General features: G+C 45.6%; 1 protein-coding gene across 10 annotated transcripts in view; it reads left to right on the top strand.

Moving 5' to 3' along the window:
• The window catches only part of CRACR2A (calcium release activated channel regulator 2A), a 136,406-nt gene that overhangs the window by 17,134 nt on the left and 107,249 nt on the right, over window positions 1-12,023 (top strand). For 7 of the 10 annotated variants that reach the window (XR_007153947.1, XR_007153948.1, XM_047866683.1 and 4 more), the window contains exon 2: window positions 3,104-3,376. The exons of 2 other annotated variants lie outside the window; for them this stretch is intronic. The gene's annotated coding sequence lies outside the window, so the exon portion shown is untranslated. Of the gene's footprint in view, window positions 1-3,103; window positions 3,377-3,793; window positions 3,909-12,023 lie in introns of all 10 variants that reach the window. One more of the 10 variants, XM_047866687.1, reaches the window with a different exon arrangement.

Here is a 12,023-nt window from a genome sequence, read left to right as displayed (position 1 = left end):
TTTCCCTCATCTTCTGTCTCTGCTAGTGCTGTTGCTTTCCACTCCCTAGAGCAAGCATTCTGTATGTCTTCATGTCTTCATCAGAGCCACTTCCCTCACTTGTGATTCCATCATTATTTTTGTCATGTCTGTTCATTGTGTGTCTTCCCTCACCACCTGCTGGGGGTTGGATTCATGTGTGTCCTGCTTGTCACTATATCTCCAACATAAGTACAACGCCTGGCTGGAGTATGGTAGATATTGCTTCTCTAGAGAATAAGTCTATGAACGAATCTGGCTTCTGCCTCTATCCCTCCACTGGGACTGCTCTTTCTGAGTTCACCTGTGACCTCCCCATTGCTAAATCCAGTCTTTCTTCTCAGTCTTGACACTTGACACTTCCTTATTGGAAGCCATTGTCAACTCTCTGCTTCTTTAGACATTCTCCAACTTTTCTCGTCCTTGGATTCTGAGACAACATTCTTTCCTTTGTTTTCTTCTGCCTCTCTAAGTTCTTCTTCTGAGTCTCCTTTGCTCACTTGCTCCAGAGTCCCTTAAATGTTAGCATCCTGCATGAATCCAACCTTCACTCTTTTCCTTCCTACACAATCTGTGATCAGCCTTAACTTTATCGTGGCCTCAGGTATCACATTTATTCAGGTGAACCCCAAACCTATGTGTCCAGCCTGGACCCCACCCCTGAGTACCAGATCCTTCTTTCTCATTGTATTTTGAAATGCCTTCATCCCGATATGCCACAGATACCTCAGTATTCACGTTTCCTAAATGTACTTAATTATCTTCCCTGCCAAACTTGTTCCTCTTCCAGCATTTCCAGTCTAGCTAAACACTTTCTCCACCGACCTAACTTCTGAAGCTAGAAGCTGTGGAGGCATCCTGGATAACTGCCAACACTGTATCCCATGTCCAGCCGTTATCACAACCTGTCTCTTACGTTCTCCTCTTGCATCCCTGTTTCTGTGCACTACCACCAGCTTAGTGCAACCCCTGCTCTTACCTGGGCTTCCACCTTCTGGCCATTTCTCCTCCGGTTCATTCCTAACACCAGTGAAGAGATCTTGCCCCAAAGAACAAAGCTCAATCATGCCACTTCTCTGCCTCACCTCCCACCTTCATTCAAAATGCCTATACCATAACGCCCATTCTCCTTAGGCTAATATGCAGAGTTCTTCAGATTTACCCCATTTTCCCTGCTGACTTTGCTTCTGTTCCCAACATCCCTCTTCCTCTGAACATTCTGAACACGACATCCTTTCTCATCATGTGTTTATGGTGTCAATCAGGGGTTCTCAAACATTATGGGGCTTCCAGAATGACACAGAAGGCTTATTAAACACATCATGCTGGATCTCACCTCCAGAGGTTCTGATTCCGTAAGTCTGAAATGAGGCCCAAGATCTGAATTTGTAACAGGTTCCCAGGGGCTTCTGGTGCTGTTGTTCTGGTGACCATTGTGAGAATCACTGATGTAGACGAGTCAAGAGTATGAGCCTGGGAGCACTGGCGCCAGCAATGAAATCCTGCCTCTGCCACTCACTTCCTATATCAGCCTCTCCACACCTTACTTTGTTTTTCCATAAAATGAGGCTAATAATATGAGCTACCTGATAGGCTTTGGTGGAGGACTAACTGAGTTAATACTCAGAAAGCACTAAAAACAGTCAGTGCCTGGTTTGCTGTAAGTGCTCAGGAAATGTTCGCCGCCATCATTGTTTATTATATTTTCATCATTATTCGTATCCTTGGTTGTGAAGGTCTTTCTGCTCACCATCTTCTACTCTTCCCTCAGGAATTAGTTTCTTTTCCGCGGTGCTTTTGCTAGCACTGCCTACCCCGAGGTCTTCCATGCCCAGTGTGCACATCCTACCATGTGCTTGCCACATGGCACTTAACCTCCTTGCCAGGGGTGGGTCTTACCCACCAGGTACCCCTCAAGGCTTCATTTTTGAGTCCCTGTCTGAAACATCATAGGGAACTCAAAATGTCTAATTAATTAAATAACCAAATTGGCATATACTGTAGAATTGATTACTGTATTGAAAAGATGGTCAAATGTGTCAAGTCTGGGAAGATGATGGACTACCAAGAAAAGGTGGGAAGATGGGGTGCCTGGGTGGCTCAGTCGGTTAATTGTAGACCTCAGCTCAGGTCGTCATCTCGTAGTCCATGAGTTTGAGCCCTCTGCTGGGCTCTGTGCTGACAGCTCAGAGCCTGGAGCCTGCTTCAGATTCTGTGTCTCCCTCTCTCTCTGCCCCTCCTCTGCTTGCACTCTCTCTCTCTCTCAAAAATAAATAAAAAAGAAAAGGTGGGAAGAGAATGATGTGGAAGTTTGGGAAGCTATAGTCAGTATGGTGAGATTGTGCTTCAGAAATATGGTCCTGTGGTTCCAGGAATGTCTGAACGCACATCACTTAGGATCATCTTAGGTGTAGGCAGTAAAAACAAAACTCCAAAACCCATTTCAGTGAACATAAACAACAGGGGTATTTATTACTTGTATAATGAGAAGTCTGGGGGTGGGGGAGTGACATCAGGGCTGATTAGTCCAGTGGCTGGTTCAATGATATCATCAAGGACCTGGGTTCTTTCTTTCGCCATTCTTCCCTTATGCTTATGCATTATGGTCACAACGTGGTTGCAGAAGGTCACCGTGTGGCTGGACAAGACAACATCCAGCAGAGGAAGAGGTTGCTGCATCTCTCTTTTTAAGAGCCAGGAAAACATTTCCAGAAACATCCTCAGGAGACCCCTCTCATGTTTCCGTGACCAGAGGGAGTGACATACCCATCCCTAACTTGCCCACAGGCAAGGGGCCTGCATGTGTTCTGACTGGATAGGGCCCCTGAGCTGGGCATAGGTTGCCTATGCTGAGTGGTAGCACAATTGGAGTTCTGTTGGAAAGGAGCAAGGGAGAGATGGATGTTGCTGAGGCAAGTAGTGGTGTCTGCTTCAAAGCCAGACTCAAAGCCCATCTGGAAGTTCATTTGATAAGCAACAGGCTAAAAATTAAGTGACTTCAAAGGCCTTTTCTAGTCTGAGAATCTATAATGAATTACATGAAGTCAAAGTGAAGAGACCTTTCCTCTGTCTGTTCGACCTGCAGGTCATACCCTGACCACAGCTGCCCCTCAGGGGACTGGCCTGGAGCCAAAGTCAGGTCATCAGGCTGCTTGTCAAGGGTGGAGCCTCAGCCACTTGCCACTTTTCCTCATGAGCCCTGCCTGGGTGTCCACCTGGCACTCCCACGGCCACGTCTGTTCGTCTCAGAGCAGCCCAACCCGGAGGCCTGGGCTTCAGAGAGAGCTCCAGGAGAGCTCAGTCCCGTGTGCTGCCTCCCCGACCCCAGGCGTGGAAGCGGATGCAAGGCTTCCTTCTGGTAAGGACCGGAGGTTCCTAGAGGCAGGTATAGTGGGAACCTGCCAGGGGGTTGGGACAAATAAGCAAAGGTTCTGAGTGATGATGCAGACGACAGTATCTTTGCTAAGGGTCTCTGATTTTCTATAGCCCCTCTTAAAACCTCTTCTAGGTGACCTGCCAAAGCAGACCCCAGACTACCTGGATTTTGTGTTTCTTGCATATCAGATTTGTAGATAAGTGTAGAATAGGCTTATTGTTCATGGTCTTCCTCTTTGAAAAGGAAAAGAGAGCTGATAAGAAACTGAGGGGTAGCAGACAGTGATCATGGACAGCAGTGGGCATCCGCAGTGGGCAAGAGGTTTGGGCTTTAGGCCAGGAGCAGTGGTGACAGCTTCTAGAAATTGTCTACTAGCCTGACATTCCAACACTTTCCCAGGTCTTCCGGACACACATGTCAGGAGCAGCTAAAATGAAATACGGTGGAAGATTGAGGCCAGACAGCAGTCCAGTGGGATTTAGTTGAGAGTGACTTCTGTGGCATCCACTGGGGGGTGAGATCATGGTTATTTGGCCGATATGAAATGTATTGTGTTATATTACATATATGTATTATATATGTATATAATGTGTATGTGTGTATATATATGTATATAATGTGCATGTGTGTGTGTCTCCCTCTCTCTCTCTGTCTCTCTGTCTCTGTCTCTGTCTCTCTCTCTCTCTCTCTCTCTATATATATATATATGTATTATATTTTTTGTGTCTGTCTGACATCTTCAATCACATTGTCAACTCCCTGAGGGCAGATAGAGAACATTTTCTTTTTCCTGTGACCTTCACAAGGTCAGTACTCAGTGATTATTGACCAACTGAGTTTTTGTTGCATACCTATGCAATAAAACTTGATCAGCCAAGGTCCTAAAGTTTTCATTCACTGGGACAGAGTTGCCCTCTGTGTCTACCGAGCCCCTACTGAGATGGAACAGTGTCAGATGGCTCTGTCACTTGAGCTGGCCGGAGTGTATTTATTTCCTATGGCAGCCATAACAAAGTACCACCAACAGGGTGACTTAAAACAGCAGAAATTTATTATATCAGAGTTCTGGGGGATTGAAACCCAGTGTCAAGGTGTGGCAAGACCATGCTCCCTCCCTAACCTGTAAGGGAATCCTTCCATGCCTCTACCCAGCTTCTGGTCGTTTGTTCGCAATCATTAGCATTTTGTGGCTCGTAGCCACATAATTCATGCTCCATCTTCGTTGTCACATGGCTTTATCCCTGTGTGTCTATCTTCATGTGACTGTCTTATAAATACACCAGTCATACTGGATTAGGGGCCCACCCTATTCCAGTACGACCTCATCTTAGCTAGTGACATCTGCAATGACCCTGTTTCAAAATCAGCTCCCACTGGAGGTCCTAGGGGTTAGGGCTTCACCATGTCTTTATTGGAATTTACCCTGGAACACTAAGTGAGCTCATTCAGGGTGACAAGATAGAAACACACAAAGGCTAGGGGTGAATATTAACAGAGAGAGAATCCCAAGCAGGTGTGGGACTTGATCTCACAAAACCATGAGATCATGATCTGAGCTGAAATCAAGAGTCAGACTCCTAACCGAGTGAGCCATCCAGGTGCCCCCCCCCTTTTATTAGTTTTATACATCCTTCTAGAGTTTCAATTTGCAAATACAAGTCATTAAAAATATATCTTATGTCTCCATCCTGTTTTTTCTCACTATACACACTTCTTTTTAACCTTGTTTTTTTTTTTCCCTTCACTTATTTTGGCACTCTTTTTCTATTAGTATGTTTAGAGCTTTCCCATAATTTTTTTAAAAGGGGCATAGTACTTCATTGTAGGGATGTACCCTAATTTACTCAACCAATCCCCTGCTGATGGACACAGGTTGTTTTCAGTCATTTGGCATTTATTACAAGTAATGCTGCAATGGGTAGAATTGCCATTTTGTATTGTACCTAAATGTACCTTAAAAGTTCTGAAATGTCTATGAATTGTCAAGGGGACTGGAAACACTGGGTTCTGATAACCATATGCTGACCATTGGTTTGGACATTTTCCCAACCCTTATCCCCACCCCCCAATTTGTCATCTTCTTTTTCTTCTTCTTTTTTTTTTTCTTTTTTGGAGGGTAGGGAGGGGCAGAGGGAGAGAGAGAATCTTAAGCACGAAGCCTGACATGGGGCTTGATCACATGAACCGTGAGATCATGACCTGAGCCAAAATCAAGAGTCAGAGGCTCAACAAACTGACCCCTCCAAGCGCCCCCCCAAAGGGAGTCTTTTTCAAGAAGAGAAGAAGAGGGTAGATTTCTGTGTGGATGTGATTCTGTTTCATTTGCACATGACAAGTGCGCTTTCCTGTGTTACTTGTCCAGGCACCTGGGTGTGCAGCCTTGCCTTGTTATGTCCATGCCATTTTATCCCAGAGTGGAAGGGAAGAAACCCTACTCACTATTTGTTTTAGCACAGCCTGGGTGGCTGCTTGGGGACCAAGGATAAAAATGTCAAATGACAGTCAAAAGGCTCATTCTGTCACATGTACTGTCTCACCAGAACCCCATGAGGATGTGGGATTCCCATTTGCATTTTATAGACAAGGAAACAGTATCAGAGTGAAATCATTTGACAAAGATTCATGACTTGTGCTTTGTAGAAGGAGTATTTGAACCTACAAATTTCTCTGCCTCTAGAACCTGATGCTTTAACTAATATATTACACTGCCTCCAGGGTTTTAAAAAAAGTGTGATTTACAGTTATACCTTTTACCTTTTAAGTTTGCTGTTAGTGGTGGCATGGTGATGATGGTCATGACAGAGGTAAGAGAACAGCTCTGAAAATGGGCCAGTTGGTGACATGCCCCAAAGAAGGCTTATAATGAGAATGCGTTTTTGTTCTCCTAACAAAGGTGATGGCTCAGCCTTTTTGGTCTGTTGCACTGTAATTGGCCCTATTGCCCCCTTTACTCTTTCAGTCCCCAAATATTTACAGTATGACTTCTGAATGTGAGGTACGGTGCTAGATGTGAGAGATAAGAGGGGTGAGCCACACCCTGGTCCTTGGAGCCCAGTTAGGACATGTCAACAGGAAGCTGCTGTGCCACCTGGGAAATGTGGTATTGGAATGGCATGATGTGTCAGGCTGGGGCCTGAATGTGATCAAAGAAATGAATTCACTGCAGTGGGGGAACAGGGTAGGTGGTTTCCAGTTGCCTTGGGTCTTTATCATTGCTTGATGAAGGAAGGAAGTGAGGGTCCGGAAGTGGAGACTGTGGGCTAAGGTATTGAGCCATCCTTCTGCCCACAGCAGGGGGTGGGGGATGAAGCTGATGGTGACTGCAGCTCTGTAGGCTGTGGGCTTGGGTTGAAAGGTGGGTTGAAGGAAGTCTCCTCTCCCCTTTGCTGCTCCCAGCTCAGCTTTTCTCATGCTTGGCCATTCTGCTGGTGGCTCAGCTGGCCTCCCCTCACCCCCAGCTGGGACACTCACTCAGGGGGTTAGCATTCCACTGGATAGGATGGGGGGGGATGGGCCAGGAGTTCGTAGGTCACTGAATCTGACCTTTTTTTTTTTTAACACACTTTTTTTAAAAAATATAATTTATTGTCAAGTCAGCTAACATAACAGTGTATACAGTGTGCTCTTGGCTTTGGGGGTAGATTCCTGTGACTCATTGATTACATACAACACCCAGTGCTCATCCCAAAAAGTGCCCTCCTCCATGCCCATCACCCATTTTCCCCTCCTCCCCCATCAACCCTCAGTTTGTTCTCTGTATTTAAGAGTCTCTTATGGTTTGCCTCCCTCTTTGTTTGAAACTATTTTTTCCCCTTCCCTTTCCCCCTGCTCATCTGTTAAGTTTCTCAAGTTCCACATATGAATCTGACCTTTTAAAGTTTGTTTATCCATTTTTGAGAGAGAAAGAGAACACAAACAGGGAGGGGCAGAGAGAGGGAGACAGAATCCCAAGTAGGCTCTGTGATGTCAGCACAGAGCCCAGTGTGGGGCTCAAACTCACGAATCCTGAGATCATGACCTGAGCTGAAATCAAAAGTTGGACTCTTAGGATACTTAACTGACTGAACCACCCAGGCACCCCTGAATCTGACCTTTTAAATCACACCTCAGCAAAAGGATCTCCCACTGGAGCCTCTTGTCACAGGGAAGCTCCTTTCCCTGCTTTTTCATGTTGCTATTTATGTATCTTCTGCCTGAGTCTGCATGCAACAGCATCTGTCATCTCTGTAGTTATCATAGAACAACTGGGGTGGGAGGGTTGCTTTTATTTCTTCTTTCTCTGAGAGTGAAGCCCACCACAGCAGCTTACTGGCAGAGGGAGTGGGGAGGGAGACAGTTGCTCTTCATTCAAAAACTGGTCTTAGGCAAGCTGGCAGTGAAATTTACAAAACACCGGTGTTGAAACTCAGTCCCAGTGAGTGCTGGGGATCTATTGCTTGTGCTTCTATGGAGGAGTAATGGAACTTGTTTTTTTTCTGGTTAAAAGGAGGATTCAGCCCTGAGGGAATACAGACAATGGGATTTTTTAGGGCCACAGCTGTGTATGTGTCTCTGTGCTGGTGGCTGCGTGCAGATCCGAGAGAAGAATCCCAAACCCGTCTTGTCCTCAAGTAACTCAGTGACAGGAAGAGGAGCAAAAAATACAGGTGACCGACCTTTGACCTTGGTGGGCTCATTGGAGACACCGGTAAGGTTGGGTTTGGTCAGTATTTCTAATGGGGTCAGCACTGCCCCCCAGAGGAGTGCTTCCCAGGCGTTCAGTGTGCCTTTGAATCACCTGGGGAACTTGTTAAAACACACATTCCCACCCATAGGTCTAGTTCAAGGCTTCAGATTCTGCATTTCCAACAGACTCCCAGATGCTGCTTCTGGCCCAGGGACCACAGTGCTTTGAGGATGGAAGCCCCAGAAGGCATTTAGTAAATCTGTAAGGATGGCTTTGAGTTGCTACATCCCCTGACAAGGGCCCTGCAATTTACCGTGTGGGGGCTGAGGGTGCTACCCCATCAGTGAAGAATCGTCACCTGCCCTGTCAAACTCAACCCCAAACAAATACAAATCAGTCATACTTTTCTACATGTAATACTGAGAAGTTTTCAGAGACGTTATGCCAAAAACCCAGTAATTTAGGAGATGGTTTCTGGGGAAGAGAAGCCTGACTGGAATAAAGACAAAATCTTGAAATGACTGGATAATTTCCCCACTCTATGCATTCTGTCTAGATTAGAGCATTTCCAAACATATATTTAACTGAAAAGGGTTTTAGTGCAATGTGTAGTTACTGCAAAAGCAAGGAAACCACTTACAGATTTGTAACAGAAGATTTGGGACTTCACCTAACACAGGAAGATGTAGGGCAACATATCATTAAATTAGCGGAGGCACATGAAATATTGCCATGTCAATAAACTCCTTTGTAAAACCTGCTTTTAAAATAGTTTCTATTCTCGGGGCACTCGGATGGCTCAGTCGGTTGGGTTGATTGACTCTTGATTTGACTCACAGTTTGTGAGTTCAAGCCCTGCTTGGGATTCTCTCTCTCTGCCCCTTCCCCCCTCAAAATAAATAAGCTTAAAATAGTTTCTATTCTAATATATGTCTATATAATCGTAGGACAATGATAGGATCACATTACGGTGATTTACTTTGGGGTTGCCTTTCTTTTTCACTCTTACTTTGATATTTCCCTTTGAGATCTATCAAACAACATTTTCCAATCTGCCCTCCTCTTCCCACTGCCTGAATGAAAAGGCTATTGCTTCCACAGCTTTTTTAATGCTGAAGACTGAATGTATGCCTCCACTCTGTGGGTGGGATTTCCAGATGGGAGACAGTGTTTTCCATGACTCTTTGTCACTGCCCTGTGCCATGTCAGCATAATGAATTTTTAGGACACTATATAAAGTTTAACTCATTCTCAAGAATAGCATCCTTCCTGGTTGTATCTGCTTTCACATTAGTAATTTCACCTGACTTGTTATCCCTACCTCTGTTAAGACTATTTCCTTCTTCCTCTTGTCAGATCCAAACCAGTAAGTGGGTTTGTTATTTCTTATCCTAACATTTTTAAAATTCTGTCGTCCCTTAGTCTTTTATTCCCTCGTACTCCTCATGTAGATGTATTCATTGTAAGCAGGTGTAAGCATTGACTGCTTCATTAGTGTGTTCCCATGCAGTCATGCATGAACACCTACATAATGAAATATTTATTATTTTAATATAAATTGCTTTCCTTTTTTTTCTCCTGCATATTGCAATTAGAGCTAAATTATGCATTTGTGTTGACTCACTTGTCTGGGAGTATCGTTTCAGGGAGTAAAGAGAGTGGTTGCAAATATTTGTTATAAAAATGGGGCGTGGATTGGAGAAGGTGGAGCACTAGGTCTCTGACATTTGTCCAGCATTTATTATTTTTTTTAAGTTTATTTACTTTGAGAGAGAGAGAGAGAGAGAGAGCACGAGTGGGAGATGGAGCAGAGAGAGGGAGAGAGAGAGAAGATCCCAAGCAGGCTCCGTGCTGTCAGCACCGGGCCCAACTTGGGGCTCGATCTCACAAACCATGAGATCATGACCTGAGCCAAAATCAAGAGTTGGACATTCAACTGGCTGAGCCACCCAGGCGCCCCTGTGCAACATTTAAAAACCAGCAGATGGCAGTCTGATCTGAGGCTACATTGAAATGATCTTGGAGGAGAAAGCAGTCAGGAAAGTCAGTATCCCTCGTAGTGTCTGCTTGGATGAGATGCATGAGTCCTCCACACTTGAAATGGTCGTTATTCCCAGGTTGTTCCTGAGAAACTGGGAAACCCAAACAAACAAAAAGCAAAAACCCACACACATACTTCACACATTGACCCCACCCAGGGTCATTTGAAACTGAATCTCTGGACTGAGGCCACCCCTGCCCCCCCCCACCCCGCCCTGGCATCTGGAATCTAAGTCTTCCCAGATGAAGACTGAGAATCACTGCCTGCAGTAAGGTGAATGGTGAAAATATAGGTCCACGTCCAGACCTACGAATGTGACTCTATCAGAAGAAGGGTCTTTGAAGATGTAAAAAAGACACAGATCTCCAGACAAGATGGTGTTGGGTTGTACACGTGGGCCCTCCATTTGATGACAAGTGTCCTTATAGAAGACGCAGAGAACAGACACTGAGAAGGGACGCCCATGTAGAGGACAGAGGCACAGATTGAAGCTGGAAGAAGGAAGGACTGATTTCTCCCCTAGAACCTTCAGAGGGGGCATAGCCCTGTGGACACCTAGGATTAAGACCTCTGGCCTCCAGGGGCGCCTGGGTGGCTCAGTCGGTTGAGCTTCCGACTTCAGCTCAGGTCATGATCTCACAGTTCCTGAGTTCAAGCCCCACATTGGGCTCTGTGCTGACAGTTCAGAGCCTGGAGCCTGCTTCGGATTCTGTGTGTGTCTCTCTCTCTGCCCCAACCCACTCACATTCTGTCTGTGTCTCTCTCAGAAATAAATAAACATTAAAAAAATTTAAAAAAAAATACCTTTGGCCTCCAGAACCATGAGGGAATACATTTCTATTGTTTTTAGACACCTAATTTTTTTTAAGTTTATTTATTTTGAGAGAGACAGACAGAGTGTGAGAGGGGGAGAGAAAGAGGGAGAATCCCAAGCAGGCTCTGCACTATCAGCACGGAGCCTGATGCGGGACTTGAACTCATGAAACTGTGAGATCATGCCCTGAGCTGAAATCAAGAGTCAGATGCTTAACTGACTGAACCACCCAGGTGCCCCAAGACACCTAACTTTTGATGATTTGTTATGGCAGCCCTAGAAGACAAAGCCCCTGCCTAAACGGTGGATGACGTTTGGTAGGAGGGAAGGGACATAGGAGAGTTTTAGATATGGAAGCAACATGAGTGAGAAGGAGTGGCTGGAGGGAGGATGGGTGGCAGGAAGAGTAGAAAGGATTCTTCAGAGAACCCACCAGAGAATCCTTGGATGTAGATGATTCCTTTTCCTAAGAAAAACACCCTCCCCTCCAGGCTGGTTGTCCTACTTCAGGGAACTGTCTATGCAGCACCTCTTAGGACCACAAAGAGCCCCAGAAACTCAGGAAGCGAGTTCACTCCTCCTTTGGCAAATGTGGAAACCACTGAGGGGTTCAGAGGAGGGAGTGACAGGGTGATGTTTTAAGGGTACAGGCCTGTATGGCCTGAGATCACATGCCTAAACACTAGTGTCTATTGTGAATTTGTGTAATTTTTCACTGAATCCATTCCACTCTCCAGCTCTTCCCACCCCAGAAGTGCTCCCTACAGTGGGGGCTTCCTTTACAAAGCCATTGTTTCCCAGCCCTGGAAGTGTGGGTGGTATTACTACCATCATCACCTGGATCTGCCCAGGTCTTAGACGTTGATCCCACCTCAGATCCCTAAGTGCAGTCACATCACTTCTGATGATCTCCAGAGGGACCATCCTCAGTCAACTGCGTTGGGAGGAAAGCAGCCAACCTCAAGCCACTTGTAATGCTAGCCGTGCTTCCTTAACCAGCCTGTTGTCTTGCAGAGGCATCTCGCGGGCACCGCACGATGGAACACAGATCCGTGCCCTACTTTCTGCAAACGTAAGCAAGGGAAATCATTCATTGACAATGCTCGTG

This window comes from Prionailurus viverrinus, chromosome B4, assembly GCF_022837055.1.
Source record: "Prionailurus viverrinus isolate Anna chromosome B4, UM_Priviv_1.0, whole genome shotgun sequence".
Taxonomy (NCBI): Eukaryota; Metazoa; Chordata; class Mammalia; order Carnivora; family Felidae; genus Prionailurus; species Prionailurus viverrinus.
The sequence above is the reverse complement of the archived record's forward strand: the minus strand, read 5'-3'. Positions and strand labels throughout refer to the sequence as shown.